General features: G+C 49.7%; 1 long non-coding RNA gene across 1 annotated transcript; it reads left to right on the forward strand.

Moving 5' to 3' along the window:
• Positions 1 to 13,332: 13,332 nt before the first annotated feature.
• On the forward strand, positions 13,333 to 16,010 carry LOC128194948 (uncharacterized). The gene is made up of 2 exons (XR_008246421.1): positions 13,333 to 14,275; positions 15,271 to 16,010. It is a non-coding gene; the product is annotated as an uncharacterized LOC128194948 (long non-coding RNA).
• The last annotated feature ends 383 nt before the right edge of the window (positions 16,011 to 16,393 follow it).

Genomic DNA, 16,393 nt, shown 5'->3' on the forward strand with positions numbered 1-16,393 from the left:
TGGACGAAGTGGAGGAAGTTGACGAAGTGGACGAAGTGCAGGAAGTGGAGGAAGTGGAGGAAGTTGAGGAAGTTGACGAAGTGGACGAAGTGGACGAAGTGGACGAATTGGACGAAGTGGAGGCAGTGGAGGAAGTTGACGAAGTGGACGAAGTAGACGAAGTGGACGAAGTGGACGACGTTGACGAAGTTCACGAAATGGACGAAGTGGACGAATTGGACGAATTGGACAAAGTGGAAGAAGTGGACGAACTGGACAAACTGGGAACTGGACGAACTGGATGACGTGGAGGAAGTGGAGGAAGTGGAGGAAGTTGACGAAGTTGACGAAGTGTTCGAATTGGACGAAGTGGACGAAGTGGAGGAAGTGGAAGAAGTGGACGAACTGGACGAAGTTGACGAAGTGGACGAAGTCGAGGAAGTGGAGGAAGTGGACGAAGTTCCCGAAGTGGACGAAGTGGACGAAGTGGGCGAAGTAGACGAAGTTGACGAAGTGGAAGAGGTGGACGAAGTGGACGAGGTGGACGAAGGGGACGAAGTGGACGAGGTGGACGAAGGGGACGAAGTGGACGACGTTGACGAAGTTGACGAAGTAGACGAAGTGGACGAAGTGGACGAATTGGACGAATTGGACGAATTGGACAAAGTGGACGAACTGGACGAACTCGATGACGTGGAGGAAGTGGAGGAAGTGCAGGAAGTTGACGAAGTGTTCGAATTGGACGAAGTGGACGAAGTGGACGAAGTGGATGAAGTGGAAGAAGTGGACGAAGTGGATGAACTGGGCGAAGTTGACGAAGTGGATGAAGTGGACAAAGTGGACAAAGTGGACGAAGTGGAGGAAGTGGAGGAAGTGGAGGAAGTTGACGAAGTGGACGAAGTGGACCAAGTGGAGGAAGTGGAGGAAGTGGAGGAAGTGGACGAAGTGGACGAAGTGGGCGAAGTGGACGAAGTGGAAGAAGTGGAGGAAATGGACGAAGTGGACGAAGTGGACGAAGTGGACGAAGTGGAGGAAGTGGAGGAAGTTGACGAAGTGGACGAAGTGGACGAAGTTGACGAAGTGGACGAAGTGGACGAAGTGGACGAAGTGCAGGAAGTGGAGGAAGTGGTGGAAGTTGAGGAAGTTGAGGAAGTTGACGAAGTGGACGAAGTGGAGGTAGTGGAGGAAGTTGACGAAGTGGACGAAGTGCAGGAAGTGGGTGAAGTGGAGGAAGTGGAGGAAGTTGAGGAAGTTGACGAAGTGGACGAAGTGGACGAATTGGACGAAGTGGAGGCAGTGGAGGAAGTTGGCGAAGTGGACGAAGTAGACGAAGTGGATGAACTGGACGATGTTGACGAAGTTGACGAAATGGACGAAGCTGACGAATTGGACGAATTGGACAAAGTGGACGAACTGGACGAACTGGGAACTGGACGAACTGGATGATGTGGAGGAAGTGGAGGAAGTGGAGGAAGTTGACGAAGTGTTCGAATTTGACGAAGTGGACGAAGTGGACGAAGTGGACGAAGTGGACGAAGTGGAAGAAGTGGACGAACTGGATGAAGTGGGCGAAGTTGACGAAGTGGAGGAAGTGGACAAAGTGGACGAAGTGGAGGAAGTGGACGAAGTTGACGAAGTGGACGAAGTGGAGGAAGTGGAGGAAGTGGACGAAGTTCACGAAGTGGACGAAGTGGACGAAGTGCAGGAAGTGGAGGAAGTGGAGGATGTGGAGGAAGTTGAGGAAGTTGACGAAGTGGACAAAGTGGACGAAGTGGAGGCAGTGGAGGAAGTTAACGAAGTGGACGAAGTGGACGAAGTGGACGAAGTGGACGAAGTGGACGAATTGGACGAAGTGGACGAAGTGGACGAAGTGGACGAAGTGCAGGAAGTGGACGAAGTGCAGGAAGTGGAGGAAGTTGAGGAAGTTGACGAAGTGGACGAAGTGGACGAAGTGGAGGCAGTGGAGGAAGTTGACGAAGTGGACGAAGTGCAGGAAGTGGAGGAAGTGGAGGAAGTTGACGAAGTTGACGAAGTGGACGAAGTGGACGAAGCCGACGAATTGGACGAAGTGGAGGCAGTGGAGGAAGTTGACGAAGTGGACGAAGTAGACGAAGTGGACGAAGTGGACGAAGTGGACGACGTTGACGAAGTTGACGAAATGGACGAAGTGGACGAATTGGACGAATTGGACAAAGTGGAAGAAGTGGACGAACTGGACGAACTGGGAACTGGACGAACTGGATGACGTTGAGGAAGTGGAGGAAGTTGACGAAGTTGACGAAGTGTTCGAATTGGACGAAGTGGACGAAGTGGACGAAGTGGAAGAAGTGGACGAATTGGACGAAGTTGACGAAGTGGACGAAGTGGAGGAAGTGGAGGAAGTGGAGGAAGTGGACGAAGTTCCCGAAGTGGACGAAGTGGACGAAGTGGGCGAAGTAGACGAAGTTGACGAAGTGGAAGAGGTGGACGAAGTGGACGAGGTGGACGAAGGGGACGAAGTGGACGACGTTGATGAAGTTGACGAAGTAGACGAAGTGGACGAAGTGGACGAATTGGACGAATTGGACGAATTGGACAAAGTGGACGAACTGGACGAACTCGATGACGTGGAGGAAGTGGAGGAAGTGGAGGAAGTTGACGAAGTGTTCGAATTGGACGAAGTGGACGAAGTGGACGAAGTGGAAGAAGTGGACGAAGTGGACGAAGTGGATGAAGTGGGCGAAGTTGACGAAGTGGAGGAAGTGGACAAAGTGGACAAAGTGGACGAAGTGGAGGAAGTGGAGGAAGTGGACGAAGTTGACGAAGTGGACGAAGTGGACCAAGTGGAGGAAGTGGAGGAAGTGGAGGAAGTGGAGGAAGTGGACGAAGTGGACGAAGTGGGCGAAGTGGACGAAGTGGAAGAAGTGGAGGAAGTGGACGAGGTCGAAGAAGTGGAGGAAGTGGAGGAAGTGGACGAAGTTGACGAAGTGGACGAAGTGGACGAAGTGCAGGAAGTGGAGGAACTGGATGATGTGGAGGAAGTTGAGGAAGTTGACGAAGTGGACGAAGTGGACGAAGTGGAGGAGGTGGAGGAAGTTGACGAAGTGGACGAAGTGGACGAAGTGGACAAAGTTGACGAAGTGGACGAAGTGGACGAAGTGGACGAAGTGCAGGAAGTGGAGGAAGTGGTGGAAGTTGAGGAAGTTGAGGAAGTTGACGAAGTGGACGAAGTGGACGAAGTGGAGGTTGTGGAGGAAGTTGACGAAGTGGACGAAGTGCAGGAAGTGGGTGAAGTGGAGGAAGTGGAGGAAGTTGAGGAAGTTGACGAAGTGGACGAAGTGGACGAATTGGACGAAGTGGAGGCAGTGGAGGAAGTTGGCGAAGTGGACGAAGTAGACGAAGTGGATGAACTGGACGATGTTGACGAAGTTGACGAAATGGACGAAGCTGACGAATTGGACGAATTGGACAAAGTGGACGAACTGGACGAACTGGGAACTGGACGAACTGGATGATGTGGAGGAAGTGGAGGAAGTTGACGAAGTGTTCGAATTGGACGAAGTGGACAAAGTGGACGAAGTGGGCGAAGTAGACGAAGTTGACGAAGTCGAAGAGGTGGACGAAGTGGACGAGGTGGACGAAGGGGACGAAGTGGACGACGTTGACGAAGTAGACGAAGTGGACGAAGTGGACGAATTGGACGAATTGGACGAATTGGACAAAGTGGACGAACTGGACGAACTCGATGACGTGGAGGAAGTGGAGGAAGTGGAGGAAGTTGACGAAGTGGACGAAGTGCAAGAAGTGGGTGAAGTGGAGGAAGTGGAGGAAGTTGAGGAAGATGACGAAGTGGACGAAGGGGACGAATTGGACGAAGTGGAGGCAGTGGAGGAAGTTGGCGAAGTGGACGAAGTAGACGAAGTGGATGAACTGGACGATGTTGACGAAGTTGACGAAATGGACGAAGCTGACGAATTAGACGAATTGGACAAAGTGGACGAACTGGAGGAACTGGGAACTGGACGAACTGGATGATGTGGAGGAAGTGGAGGAAGTTGACGAAGTGTTCGAATTGGACGAAGTGGATGAAGTGGACGAAGTGGACGAAGTGGAATAAGTGGACGAACTGGATGAAGTGGGCGAAGTTGACGAAGTGGAGGAAGTGGACAAAGTGGACGAAGTGGAGGAAGTGGACGAAGTTGACGAAGTGGACGAAGTGGAGGAAGTGGAGGAAGTGGACGAAGTTCACGAAGTGGACGAAGTGGACGAAGTGCAGGAAGTGGAGGAAGTGGAGGATGTGGAGGAAGTTGAGGAAGTTGACGAAGTGGACAAAGTGGACGAAGTGGACGAAGTGGACGAAGTGGAGGTAGTGGAGCAAGTTAACGAAGTGGAGGAAGTGGACGAAGTGGACGAAGTGGACGAAGTGGACGAAGTGGACGAAGTGGACGAAGTGGACGAAGTGGACGAAGTGGACGAAGTTGACGAAGTGGACGAAGTGGACGAAGTGGACGAAGTGCAGGAAGTGGACGAAGTGCAGGAAGTGGAGGAAGTTGAGGAAGTTCAGGAAGTGGACGAAGTGGACGAAGTGGAGGCAGTGGAGGAAGTTGACGAAGTGGACGAAGTGCAGGAAGTGGAGGCAGTGGAGGAAGTTGAGGAAGTTGACGAAGTGGACGAAGTGGACGAATTGGACGAAGTGGAGGCAGTGGAGGAAGTTGACGAAGTGGACGAAGTAGACGAAGTGGACGAAGTGGACGACGTTGACGAAGTTGACGAAATGGACGAAGTGGACGAATTGGACGAATTGGACAAAGTGGAAGAAGTGGACGAACTGGACGAACTGGGAACTGGACGAACTGGATGACGTGCAGGAAGTGGAGGAAGTGAAGGAAGTTGACGAAGTGTTCGAATGGGACGAAGTGGACGAAGTGGAAGAAGTGGACGAACTGGACGAAGTTGACGAAGTGGAGGAAGTGGAGGAAGTGGACGAAGTTCCCGAAGTGGACGAAGTGGGCGAAGTAGACGAAGTTGACGAAGTGGAAGAGGTGGACGAAGTGGACGAGGTGGACGAAGGGGACGAAGTGGACGACGTTGACGAAGTTGACGCAGTAGACGAAGTGGACGAAGTGGACGAATTGGACGAATTGGACGAATTGGACAAAGTGGACGAACTGGACGAACTCGATGACGTGGAGGAAGTGGAGGAAGTGGAGGAAGTTGACGAAGTGTTCGAATTGGACGAAGTGGACGAAGTGGATGAAGTGGACGAAGTGGACGAAGTGGATGAAGTGAGCGAAGTTGACGAAGTGGAGGAAGTGGACAAAGTGGACGAAGTGGAGGAAGTGGACGAAGTTGACGAAGTGGACGAAGTGGACCAAGTGGAGGAAGTGGAGGAAGTGGAGGAAGTGGAGGAAGTGGAGGAAGTGGATGAAGTTGGCGAAGTGGACGAAGTGGAAGAAGTGGAGGAAGTGGAGGAAGTGGACGAGGTCGACGAAGTGGAGGAAGTGGACGAAGTTGACGAAGTGGACGAAGTGCAGGAAGTGGAGGAAGTAGAGGATGTGGAGGAAGTTGAGGAAGTTTACGAAATGGATGAAGTGGACGAAGTGGAGGAGGTGAAGGAAGTTGACGAAGTGGACGAAGTGGACGAAGTGGACGAAGTTGACGAAGTGGACGAAGTGGACGAAGTGGACGAAGTGGACGAAGTGCAGGAAGTGGAGGAAGTGGTGGAAGTTGAGGAAGTTGAGGAAGTTGAGGAAGTGGACGAAGTGGAGGTTGTGGAGGAAGTTGACGAAGTGGACGAAGTGCAGGAAGTGGGTGAAGTGGAGGAAGTGGAGGAAGTTGAGGAAGTTGACGAAGTGGACGAAGTGGACGAATTGGACGAAGTGGAGGCAGTGGAGGAAGTTGGCGAAGTGGACGAAGTAGACGAAGTGGATGAACTGGACGACGTTGACGAAGTTGACGAAATGGACGAAGTGGACGAATTGGACGAATTGGACAAAGTGGAAGAAGTGGACGAACTGGACGAACTGGGAACTGGACGAACTGGATGACGTGGAGGAAGTGGAGGAAGTGAAGGAAGTTGACGAAGTGTTCGAATGGGACGAAGTGGACGAAGTGGAAGAAGTGGACGAACTAGACGAAGTTGACGATGTGGACGAAGTGGAGGAAGTGGAGGAAGTGGACGAAGTTCCCGAAGTGGACGAAGTGGACGAAGTGGGCGAAGTAGACGAAGTTGACGAAGTGGAAGAGGTGGACGAAGTGGACGAGGTGGACGAAGGGGACGAAGTGGACGACGTTGACGAAGTTGACGAAGTAGACGAAGTGGACGAAGTGGACGAATTGGACGAATTGGACGAATTGGACAAAGTGGACGAACTGGACGAACTCGATGACGTGGAGGAAGTGGAGGAAGTGGAGGAAGTTGACGAAGTGTTCGAATTGGACGAAGTGGACGAAGTGGATGAAGTGGACGAAGTGGACGAAGTGGAAGAAGTGGAGGAACTGGATGAAGTGGGCGAAGTTGACGAAGTGGAGGAAGTGGACAAAGTGGATGAAGTGGAGGAAGTGGACGAAGTTGACGAAGTGGACGAAGTGGACGAAGTGGAGGAAGTGGACGAAGTTCACGAAGTGGACGAAGTGGGCGAAGTAGACGAAGTTGACGAAGTGGAAGATGTGGACGAAGTGGACGAGGTGGACGAAGGGGACGAAGTGGACGACGTTGACGAAGTTGACGAAGTAGACGAAGTGGACGAAGTGGACGAATTGGACGAATTGGACAAAGTGGACGAACTGGACGAACTGGATGACGTGGAGGAAGTGGAGGAAGTGGAGGAAGTTGACGAAGTTGGCGAAGTGTTCGAATTGGACGAAGTGGACAAAGTGGATGAAGTGGACGAAGTGGACGAAGTGGACGAAGTGGACGAACTGGATGAAGTGGGCGAAGTTGACGAAGTGGAGGAAGTGGACAAAGTGGACCAAGTGGACCAAGTGGACGAGGTGGACAAAGTGGAGGAAGTGGACGAAGTGGAGGAAGTGGACGAAGTGGACGAAGTTCACGAAGTGGACGAAGTGGGCGAAGTAGACGAAGTTGACGAAGTGGAAGATGTGGACGAAGTGGACGAGGTGGACGAAGGGGACGAAGTGGACGACGTTGACGAAGTTGACGAAGTAGACGAAGTGGACGAAGTGGACGAATTGGACGAATTGGACGAATTGGACAAAGTGGACGAACTGGACGAACTGGATGACGTGGAGGAAGTGGAGGAAGTTGACGAAGTTGGCGAAGTGTTCGAATTGGACGAAGTGGACAAAGTGGATGAAGTGGACGAAGTGGACGAAGTGGACGAACTGGATGAAGTGGGCGAAGTTGACGAAGTGGAGGAAGTGGACAAAGTGGACGAAGTGGACCAAGTGGACGAGGTGGACAAAGTGGAGGAAGTGGGCGAAGTGGAGGAAGTGGAGGAGGTGGAGGAAGTGGAGGAAGTGGAGGACGTTGACGAAGTGGACGTAGTGGAGGAAGTGGAGGAAGTGTAGGAAGTGGACGAAGTGGACGAGGTGGACAAAGTGGAGGAAGTGGACGAAGTGGAGGAAGTGGAGGAAGTGGAGGAGGTGGAGGAAGTGGAGGAAGTGGAGGAAGTTGACGAAGTGGACGAAGTAGACGTAGTGGAGGAAGTGGACAAAGTGGAGGAAATGGAGGAAGTGGAGGAAGTGGAGGAAGTGGAGGAAGTGGACGATGTGGACGAATTGGACGAATTGGACGAAGTGGAGGAAGTGGAGGAAGTGAAGGAAGTGGACGAAGTTGACGAAGTAGACGAAGTGGATGAAGTGGACGAAGTGGACGAAGTCGACGAAGTGGACAAAGTGGACGAAGTGGACGAAGTGGAGGAAGTGGACGAAGTGGACGAAGTGGAGGAAGTGGACGAAGTGAAGGAAGTGGACGAAGTATACGAAGTCGACGAAATGGACGAAGTGGACGAAGTAGACAAAGTGGACGAAGTCGACGAAGTGGACTAAATGGAGGAAGTGGAGGAAGTTGACGAAGTGGACGAAGTGGACGAAGTGGACGAAGTGCGAGAAGTGGACGAAGTGCAGGAAGTGGAGGAAGTTGAGGAAGTTGACGAAGTGGACGAATTGGACGAAGTGGAGGCAGTGGAGGAAGTTGACGAAGTGGACGAAGTGCAGGAAGTGGAGGAAGTGGAGGAAGTTGAGGAAGTTGACGAAGTGGACGAAGTAAACGAAGTGGACGAAGTGGACGAAGTGGACGACGTTGACGAAGTTGACGAAATGGACGAAGTGGACGAATTGGACGAATTGGACAAAGTGGAAGAAGTGGACGAACTGGACGAACTGGGAACTGGACGAACTGGATGACGTGGAGGAAGTGGAGGAAGTGGAGGAAGTTGACGAAGTGTTCGAATTGGACGAAGTGGACGAAGTGGACGAAGTGGAAGAAGTGGACGAACTGGACGAAGTTGACGAAGTGGACGAAGTGGAGGAAGTGGAGGAAGTGGAGGAAGTGGACGAAGTTCCCGAAGTGGACGAAGTGGGCGAAGTAGACGAAGTTGACGAAGTGGAAGAGGTGGACGAAGTGGACGAGGTGGACGAAGGGGACGAAGTGGACGACGTTGACGAAGTTGACGAAGTAGACGAAGTGGACGAATTGGACGAATTGGACGAATTGGACAAAGTGGACGAACTAGACGAACTCGATGACGTGGAGGAAGTGGAGGAAGTGGAGGAAGTTGACGACGTGTTCGAATTGGACGAAGTGGACGAAGTGGATGAAGTGGACGAAGTGGATGAAGTGAGCGAAGTTGACGAAGTGGAGGAAGTGGACAAAGTGGACGAAATGGAGGAAGTGGACGAAGTTGACGAAGTGGACGAAGTGGACCAAGTGGAGGAAGTGGAGGAAGTGGAGGAAGTGGACGAAGTGGGCGAAGTGGACGAAGTGGAAGAAGTGGAGGAAGTGGAGGAAGTGGACGAGGTCGACGAAGTGGAGGAAGTGGACGAAGTGGACGAGGTCGACGAAGTGGAGGAAGTGGAGGAAGTGGACGAAGTTGACGAAGTGGACGAAGTGCAGGAAGTGGAGGAAGTGGAGGATGTGGAGGAAGTTGAGGAAGTTGACGAAGTGGACGAAGTGGACGTAGTGGAGGAGGTGGAGGAAGTTGACGAAGTGGACGAAGTGGACGAAGTGGACGAAGTTGACGAAGTTGACGAAGTGGACGAAGTGGACGAAGTGCAGGAAGTGGAGGAAGTGGTGGAAGTTGAGGAAGTTGACGAAGTGGACGATGTGGACGAAGTGGAGGTTGTGGAGGAAGTTGACGAAGTGGACGAAGTGCAGGAAGTGGGTGAAGTGGAGGAAGTGGAGGAAGTTGAGGAAGTTGACGAAGTGGACGAAGTGGACGAATTGGACGAAGTGGAGGCAGTGGAGGAAGTTGGCGAAGTGGACGAAGTAGACGAAGTGGATGAACTGGACGATGTTGACGAAGTTGACGAAATGTACGAAGCTGACGAATTGGACGAATTGGACAAAGTGGACGAACTGGACGAACTGGATGATGTGGAGGAAGTGGAGGAAGTGGAGGAAGTTGACGAAGTGTTCGAATTGGACGAAGTGGACGAAGTGGACGAAGTGGATGAAGTGGACGAAGTGGAAGAAGTGGACGAACTGGATGAAGTGGGCGAAGTTGACGAAGTGGAGGAAGTGGACAAAGTGGACGAAGTGGAGGAAGTGGACGAAGTTGACGAAGGTGACGAAGTGGACGAAGTGGAGGAAGTGGAGGAAGTGGACGAAGTTCACGAAAAGACGAAGTGGGCGAAGTAGACGAAGTTGACGAAGTGGAAGATGTGGACGAAGTGGACGAGGTGGACGAAGGGGACGAAGTGGACGACGTTGACGAAGTTGACGAAGTAGACGAAGTGGACGAAGTGGACGAATTGGACGAATTGGACGAATTGGACAAAGTGGACGAACTGGACGAACTGGATGACGTGGAGGAAGTGGAGGAAGTGGAGGAAGTTGACGAAGTTGGCGAAGTGTTCGAATTGGACGAAGTGGACAAAGTGGATGAAGTGGACGAAGTGGACGAAGTGGACGAAGTGGACGAACTGGATGAAGTGGGCGAAGTTGACGAAGTGGAGGAAGTGGACAAAGTGGACCAAGTGGACGAGGTGGACAAAGTGGAGGAAGTGGGCGAAGTGGAGGAAGTGGAGGAGGTGGAGGAAGTGGAGGAAGTGGAGGAAGTGGAGGACGTTGACGAAGTGGACGTAGTGGAGGAAGTGGAGGAAGTGGAGGAAGTGGACGAAGTGGACGAGGTGGACAAAGTGGAGGAAGTGGACGAAGTGGAGGAAGTGGAGGAAGTGGAGGAGGTGGAGGAAGTGGAGGAAGTGGAGGAAGTGGAGGAAGTTGACGAAGTGGACGAAGTAGACGTAGTGGAGGAAGTGGAGGAAGTGGAGGAAGTGGAGGAAGTGGAGGAAGTGGACGAAGTGGACGAATTGGACGAATTGGACGAAGTGGAGGAAGTGGACGAAGTTGACGAAGTAGACGAAGTGGACGAAGTGGACGAAGTGGACAATGTGGACGAAATGGACGAAGTGGAGGAAGTGGACGAAGTGGAGGAAGTGGACGAAGTGGACGAAGTGAAGGAAGTGGACGAAGTATACGAAGTCGACGAAATGGACGAAGTGGACGAAGTAGACAAAGTGGACGAAGTCGACGAAGTGGACTAAATGGAGGAAGTGGAGGAAGTTGAGGAAGTTGACGAAGTGGACGAAGTGGACATGGCGAAGTGGACGATGTGGAGGAAGTGGAGGAAGTTGACGAAGTTGACAAAGTGGATGAAGTTGACGAAGTGCACCAAGTTGACGAAGTTGACGACGCTGACGAAGTGGACGTACTAGACGAACTGGATGACGTGGAGGAAGTGGAGGAAGTTGACCAAGTTGACGAAGTGGACGAAGTTGACGTAGTGGACGAAGTAGACGAAGTGGACGAAGTGGACGAAGTGGACGAAGTGAACGAAGTTGAGGAAGTGGATGAAGTGGACGACGTCGACGAGATTGACGAAGTTGATGAAATGGACAAAGTGGAGGAAGTGGAGGAAGTGAAGGAAGTTGACGAAGTGGACGAAGTCGACGAAATGGACGAAGTGGAGGAAGTGGATGAAGCGGAGGAAGTGGAGGAAGTGGATGAAGTGGACGAAGTTGACGAAGTGAACGAAGTGGACGAAGTGGTGGAAGAACAGGAAGTGGAGGAAGTGGAGGAAGTGGAGGCAGTGGAGAAAGTTGACGAAGTGGACGAAGTGGACGACGTTGACGAAGTTGACGAAATGGACGAAGTGGACGAATTGGACGAATTGGACAAAGTCGACTAAGTGGACGAACTGGACGAACTGGATGACGTGGAGGAAGTGGAGGAAGTTGACGAAGTGGACGAAGTGGACGTAGTGGACGAAGTTGACGAAGTGCACAAAGTGGACGAACTGGACGAAGTGGACGAAGTTGACGAAGTGGAGGAAGTGGAGGAAGTGGAGGAAGTGGACGAAGTTGACGAAGTGGACGAAGTGGACAAAGTGGAAGAAGTGGACGAAGTGGTCGAAGTGGACGAAGTGGATGAAGTTGACGAAGTGGAGGAAGTGGAGGAAGTGGTTGAATTGGACGAATTGGACGAATTAGAAGAAGTGGTCGAAGTGGACGAAGTATACGAATAGGACGAAGTGGTCGAAGTGGACGAAGTGGACGAAGTGACAAAGTGCACAAAGTGATCGAACTGTAAGAAGTGGACAAATTGGATGAAGTGGACGAAGTAGACGAACTAGAGGATGTGGTCGAAGTCGACGAAGTGGACGAAGTGGACGGAGTGAACGAAATGGACGATGTTTACAAAGTGGACGAAGTGGAGGAAGTGGAGCAAGTGGAGGATGTTGAGGACGTGGAGGAAGTGGAGGAAGTGGAGGAATTGGACGAAGTGGACGAAGTGGACGAAGTGGGCGAAGTGGACGAGTTGGACGAAGTGGTTGAAGTGGACGAAGTGGATGAAGTTCATGAAGTGGAGGAAGTGGATGATTTGGACGATGTGGACGAGGTGGACGAAGTTGACGAAGTGGGAGAAGTGTTAAAAATGGACGAAGTGGACACAATGGACGAAGTGGTCAAAGTGGACGAATAGGACGAAGTGGTGAAAGTGGATGAAGTGGTCGAAGTGGTAGAAGTGACGAAGTGGACAAAGTCGTCGAACTGGAAGAAGTGGACGACGTGGACGAATTGGATGAAGTGGACGAATTGGACGAAGTGGACGAAGTTCACAAAGTGGACGAAGTGGTAGAAGTGGACGAAGTTCACAAAGTGGACGAAGTGGTAGAAGTGGACGAAGTGGACCAACTGGTTGAAGTGGACGAAGTGTACGAATAGGACGAAGTGGTGGAAGTGGATGAAGTGGACAAAGTGGTCGAAGTGGACGAAGTGGTGGAGGTGACGAAGTGGACAAAGTGGTCGAACTGGAAGAAGTGGACAAAGTGGATGAAGTGGACGAACTGGACGAAGTGGACGATGGACGACTAGGACAAAGTGGTTAAAGTGGACGAAGTAGAGGATGTGGTCGAGTCCACGAAGTTGACGAAGTGGACGAAGTGGACGAAGTGGACGAAGTGGACAAAGTGGACGAAGTGGACAAAGTGGACGAAGTGGACGGAGTTAACAAAGTGGACGGAGTTTACAAAGTGGAGGAAGTGGCGGAAGTGGAGCAAGTGGAGGACGTGGAGGTAGTGGAGGAAGTGGAGGAAGTAGACGAAGTGGTCGAATTGGTCGAAGTGGACGAAGTGGAGAAGTGGACGAAGTGGACGAAGTGGTCGAAGTGGACGAAGTGGAGAAGTGGACGAAGTGGGCGAAGTGGACTGATGAGTCAATATTTTCTCGATTTCACTTAGTTTATTGTGCTATAATTAATCAGGGAATTGTGCTTAAATGTGTGATATTTTTCTGTTTTTGTTAATTGTGCTTAATTTGACCAGAAATTCTTATTTTAATTAATTTGATTTATCTGAGGCTAATTATTTGATTTATTAATTATAGAAAAATTTTGGAAATACAATTTGGGACATTTGGAAGGTTGTTACTTAATTCAAGACTCTTCATAAAAGAAGTGTGCACTAGAAAGAGGACACTATGGTGATTTTACTCTTTGGCCCTTTGAATCACATGATTCAATTATTGCATCCAACACCAGCCCACATTGAATCACATGTTCGGGAGCTTCTTTGGGAGGTGCACACGATGTAGAGCGCTGGAAGCAAATAGCACACGGCCCATGGGGAAACGCGGTCCAACAGCTTGAATGAAGGGTGTGACACACAGCTGGTCCAACACGTAGAGGAGCAGCCATCCAGCGTTGCACGTTGGAGAGGAAGCAAGAGGCCCACGTGAAGACAACACGTAGCGTGCTCCAGCAGAAACAGCAACACACGTAAGAGGGGGTTGCGTCTGGAAATTTGATTAGTCCGTGGTCCATAGCTTTTGAGGAAGTCCACCACGCGTCCATGAAGCAGCAGCACCGAGAATGGGAGAAAAGGTGCGCGTAGAGAAGCCCACCAGCAACACGTGGTGGCAGAAGCACTTGGCCTGGTCCAGGAGGCAACACGTGGAAGGAACTCCAAAAAGAAAATGCATCCAGCAAAGCAGCGTGATCCAGAGCACAACACACAAACAACCACGACCATGAGCAATTAATAGCAAGCAGCGTCCAGCGAAAATGGGGGGTGCATCCAGCACACGTCCAGCAGCAACCCACGTACAGTCTTCAAGCTTCCACGGTCCAGCACGTGAAGACAAGCTCCAGCCGCAACCTAGAGGGGGCGAAGTTCATTTTATTAGTTTGGATAGAAGCAAGTGCACAGCCAGACGAGTGCTAGAATGGAGGGTTACGGTTGAATTCCAAAGAAGTGGTGTCTCGGCCTGTACGTGTGTTGGGCAGCAGCAGCACGGGAGGAGTCTTTGGATTTAAGCTCCAGTCGTCACTTGTTTTGGAAGTGGTGCTGTGCGCGGAGAAGTCACATCCGGAGGTGCTACACGGGTTGCTGGAAGAGAAGCGAAGCAGCGTTGGGGAGAGAGCTTAGATGTGTTCGAGCAGCCACCGAGAGGGAGAGAGTGGTGTCACGGCTGGAATAGTGTGCATGCTAGAAGCCTTTATCATTTTCATTTGGTGATTTAATGCTTTGGAGATTTCTTTTCTTTGAGAAATGAAGAAGTGATTAAGTGAAAGTTGGTGGGAAGTCACGTCCAGGAGCAAAGGCAATGGGATTTCTCTTTCTTTTAGAAATCAAGCACGGTGATCATTGATTTCCCTTTAGAGCATTTGGATTTAGTTTAATAGGTGGCAGCTTGTTACGTTTAGAGGAGGAGAAATTATTATTTTCTTTAGAGAATAGTTGTACTGTCACGGCCAAAGAGGAACCAGGGGAAGCATTTCACTTATTTTAATTTTCTTTGAATGGAACACATGGAAGTGTCACGGCCAAAGAGGACTTTTAGAAGCATTTGCAATTTCAATTTCTTTTGGTAGATGAATGGGTCACGGTAGAGAAGTTTTATTTTCTTTTATTTCTTTTGTCTTAAAATATTTTATATTTTATGTTGAAATGATTTTTTTCTTTTTGGTGGTGAATGTGTTTGGATATTTATCTGTTGTAGTTTCCATTTTAATGCTTTCATTTATATTCAGTTGTGTTTAATTTTCATTTTTTTTAGTTCAATTGCATCACAAACCTTTCACAAAACCCTCCCTCTAATGTGTTCGACGTATTACCTGAACCACAATTGGTCCTTGAGAGACGACCTAGGAGTTACTTCCTAGCACTATACTGCATTTTTAATGCACATCAAATTTGATGGGCCGTGACAACCGCATCAAATTTTGGCGCCGCTGCTGGGGACCAACGGTTCGGTCTTAGGTCTTCGTTGTGTTAGTGTGTGTTGTGTTGTGATGTGATGTTCTGTTTTGTGTGTGCGTGTTGCATGTTTAATTGTGTTGTGTTTTCTTTCTTTCGTAATTTTTAGTATTTCCTTTGTTCCATGTCTACCTATTTTGATTTTGTGAATACTGCTTATTCTGCCAGTGCCTCTGATTATGATTCTCCTTCTGCACTAACTCTGAGTACAGTCCTCATGTTTATTCTGCTGATTTTTATGCTGAGATCACTATGGCTCATTCCCCAACTTCTGAGAGTGCTCCTTAGGAGCCGGTTCCACCTACTGAGGATGATGTTCACTGCGTTCTTAACACTGGACTGATACAATTGCTGCCTAAGTTTCATGGTTTTGCAGGTGAATGCCCACATCAACATTTGGAGGACTTCCACATCATGTGCTCTTCAATGAAACCTCCACATGTCCAGGATGACGATATGTTCTTAAAGGCATTTCCGCAATCATTACAAGGAGTAGCAAGGGATTGGCTTTATTGTCTTCCTTTAGGGTGTATCACTTCTTGGGAAGATCTTAAGCGATTGTTCTTGGATGAATTCTTCCCTGCTCAGTATGGTTACAACAATAATCCTGGATGGAATGACACTAACTTGGGATGGTAGGGTACCCTACAGCAACAGCAATATCAGGAAGCACCATCTCAGAATGCTTTTATGCCTCCACCAGTCCAGGAGCTACAGCAGCTGCAGTCTTATGAGCCTGCCGAAATAGCTCCTCAGCCTTCTACTTCTGAGCTTACATTGAAGAAGTTATTAGAGCAGATGACCATGCAAAACCTTCAGTTCAAGCAAGAGAACATGGAGTTTCAGTAGGAAACACAAGCTGTCATTCAGAGTTTGACTGATTAGATAGGGCAGATGGCCACTCAACTCACTGAGGAATAGTCTCAAGATTCAGAGAGACCATTTCAGACTGTTCAGATTCCAGATGAAGTTAGTGTCATTGACTTAGGAGATGGGTGACGACAAATTTATGAACACCAAAAACGGCGCCACAAACTTGTTTAACAATCGGCAAGTGTGACCGAATCGTATCAAGTAATAAAACTAGGTAAGACCAAGTATCGTTTTCCCAAAGGACTCACGGCCTAGTTAGTTATCTGATTTGTTCATTATTTAAGACTTGTGAATGATTGATTGTAGGTTTTTAATGCAAAAGACAGTAATTAAACATGTATGCATGAATTTGATCAATGACAAAAAGAGTAAAACAAACACGTAATGAATGATATGGATGAGTATGTTGTTGGGGTTATCAATTTCATCTTATCCACTCTCATATACTTTAGGAATTCATCAATCTTTTCATCAATGTTAATGCCACTCTCTAAATTACCTTGTCAAGAAGGCCTATCCTTAATTACGAGTTCATACAATTCCTAGCATTCCTAGTAATTAGTTCTGAAGTGCAGGAGCTTAAAGGCAACCAATATGCTATTGGGAGAAATTCCCCGGATCTAGAT

The sequence above is a fragment of the Vigna angularis genome, chromosome 1 (assembly GCF_016808095.1).
Source record: "Vigna angularis cultivar LongXiaoDou No.4 chromosome 1, ASM1680809v1, whole genome shotgun sequence".
In the NCBI taxonomy this organism is placed as follows: Eukaryota; Viridiplantae; Streptophyta; class Magnoliopsida; order Fabales; family Fabaceae; genus Vigna; species Vigna angularis.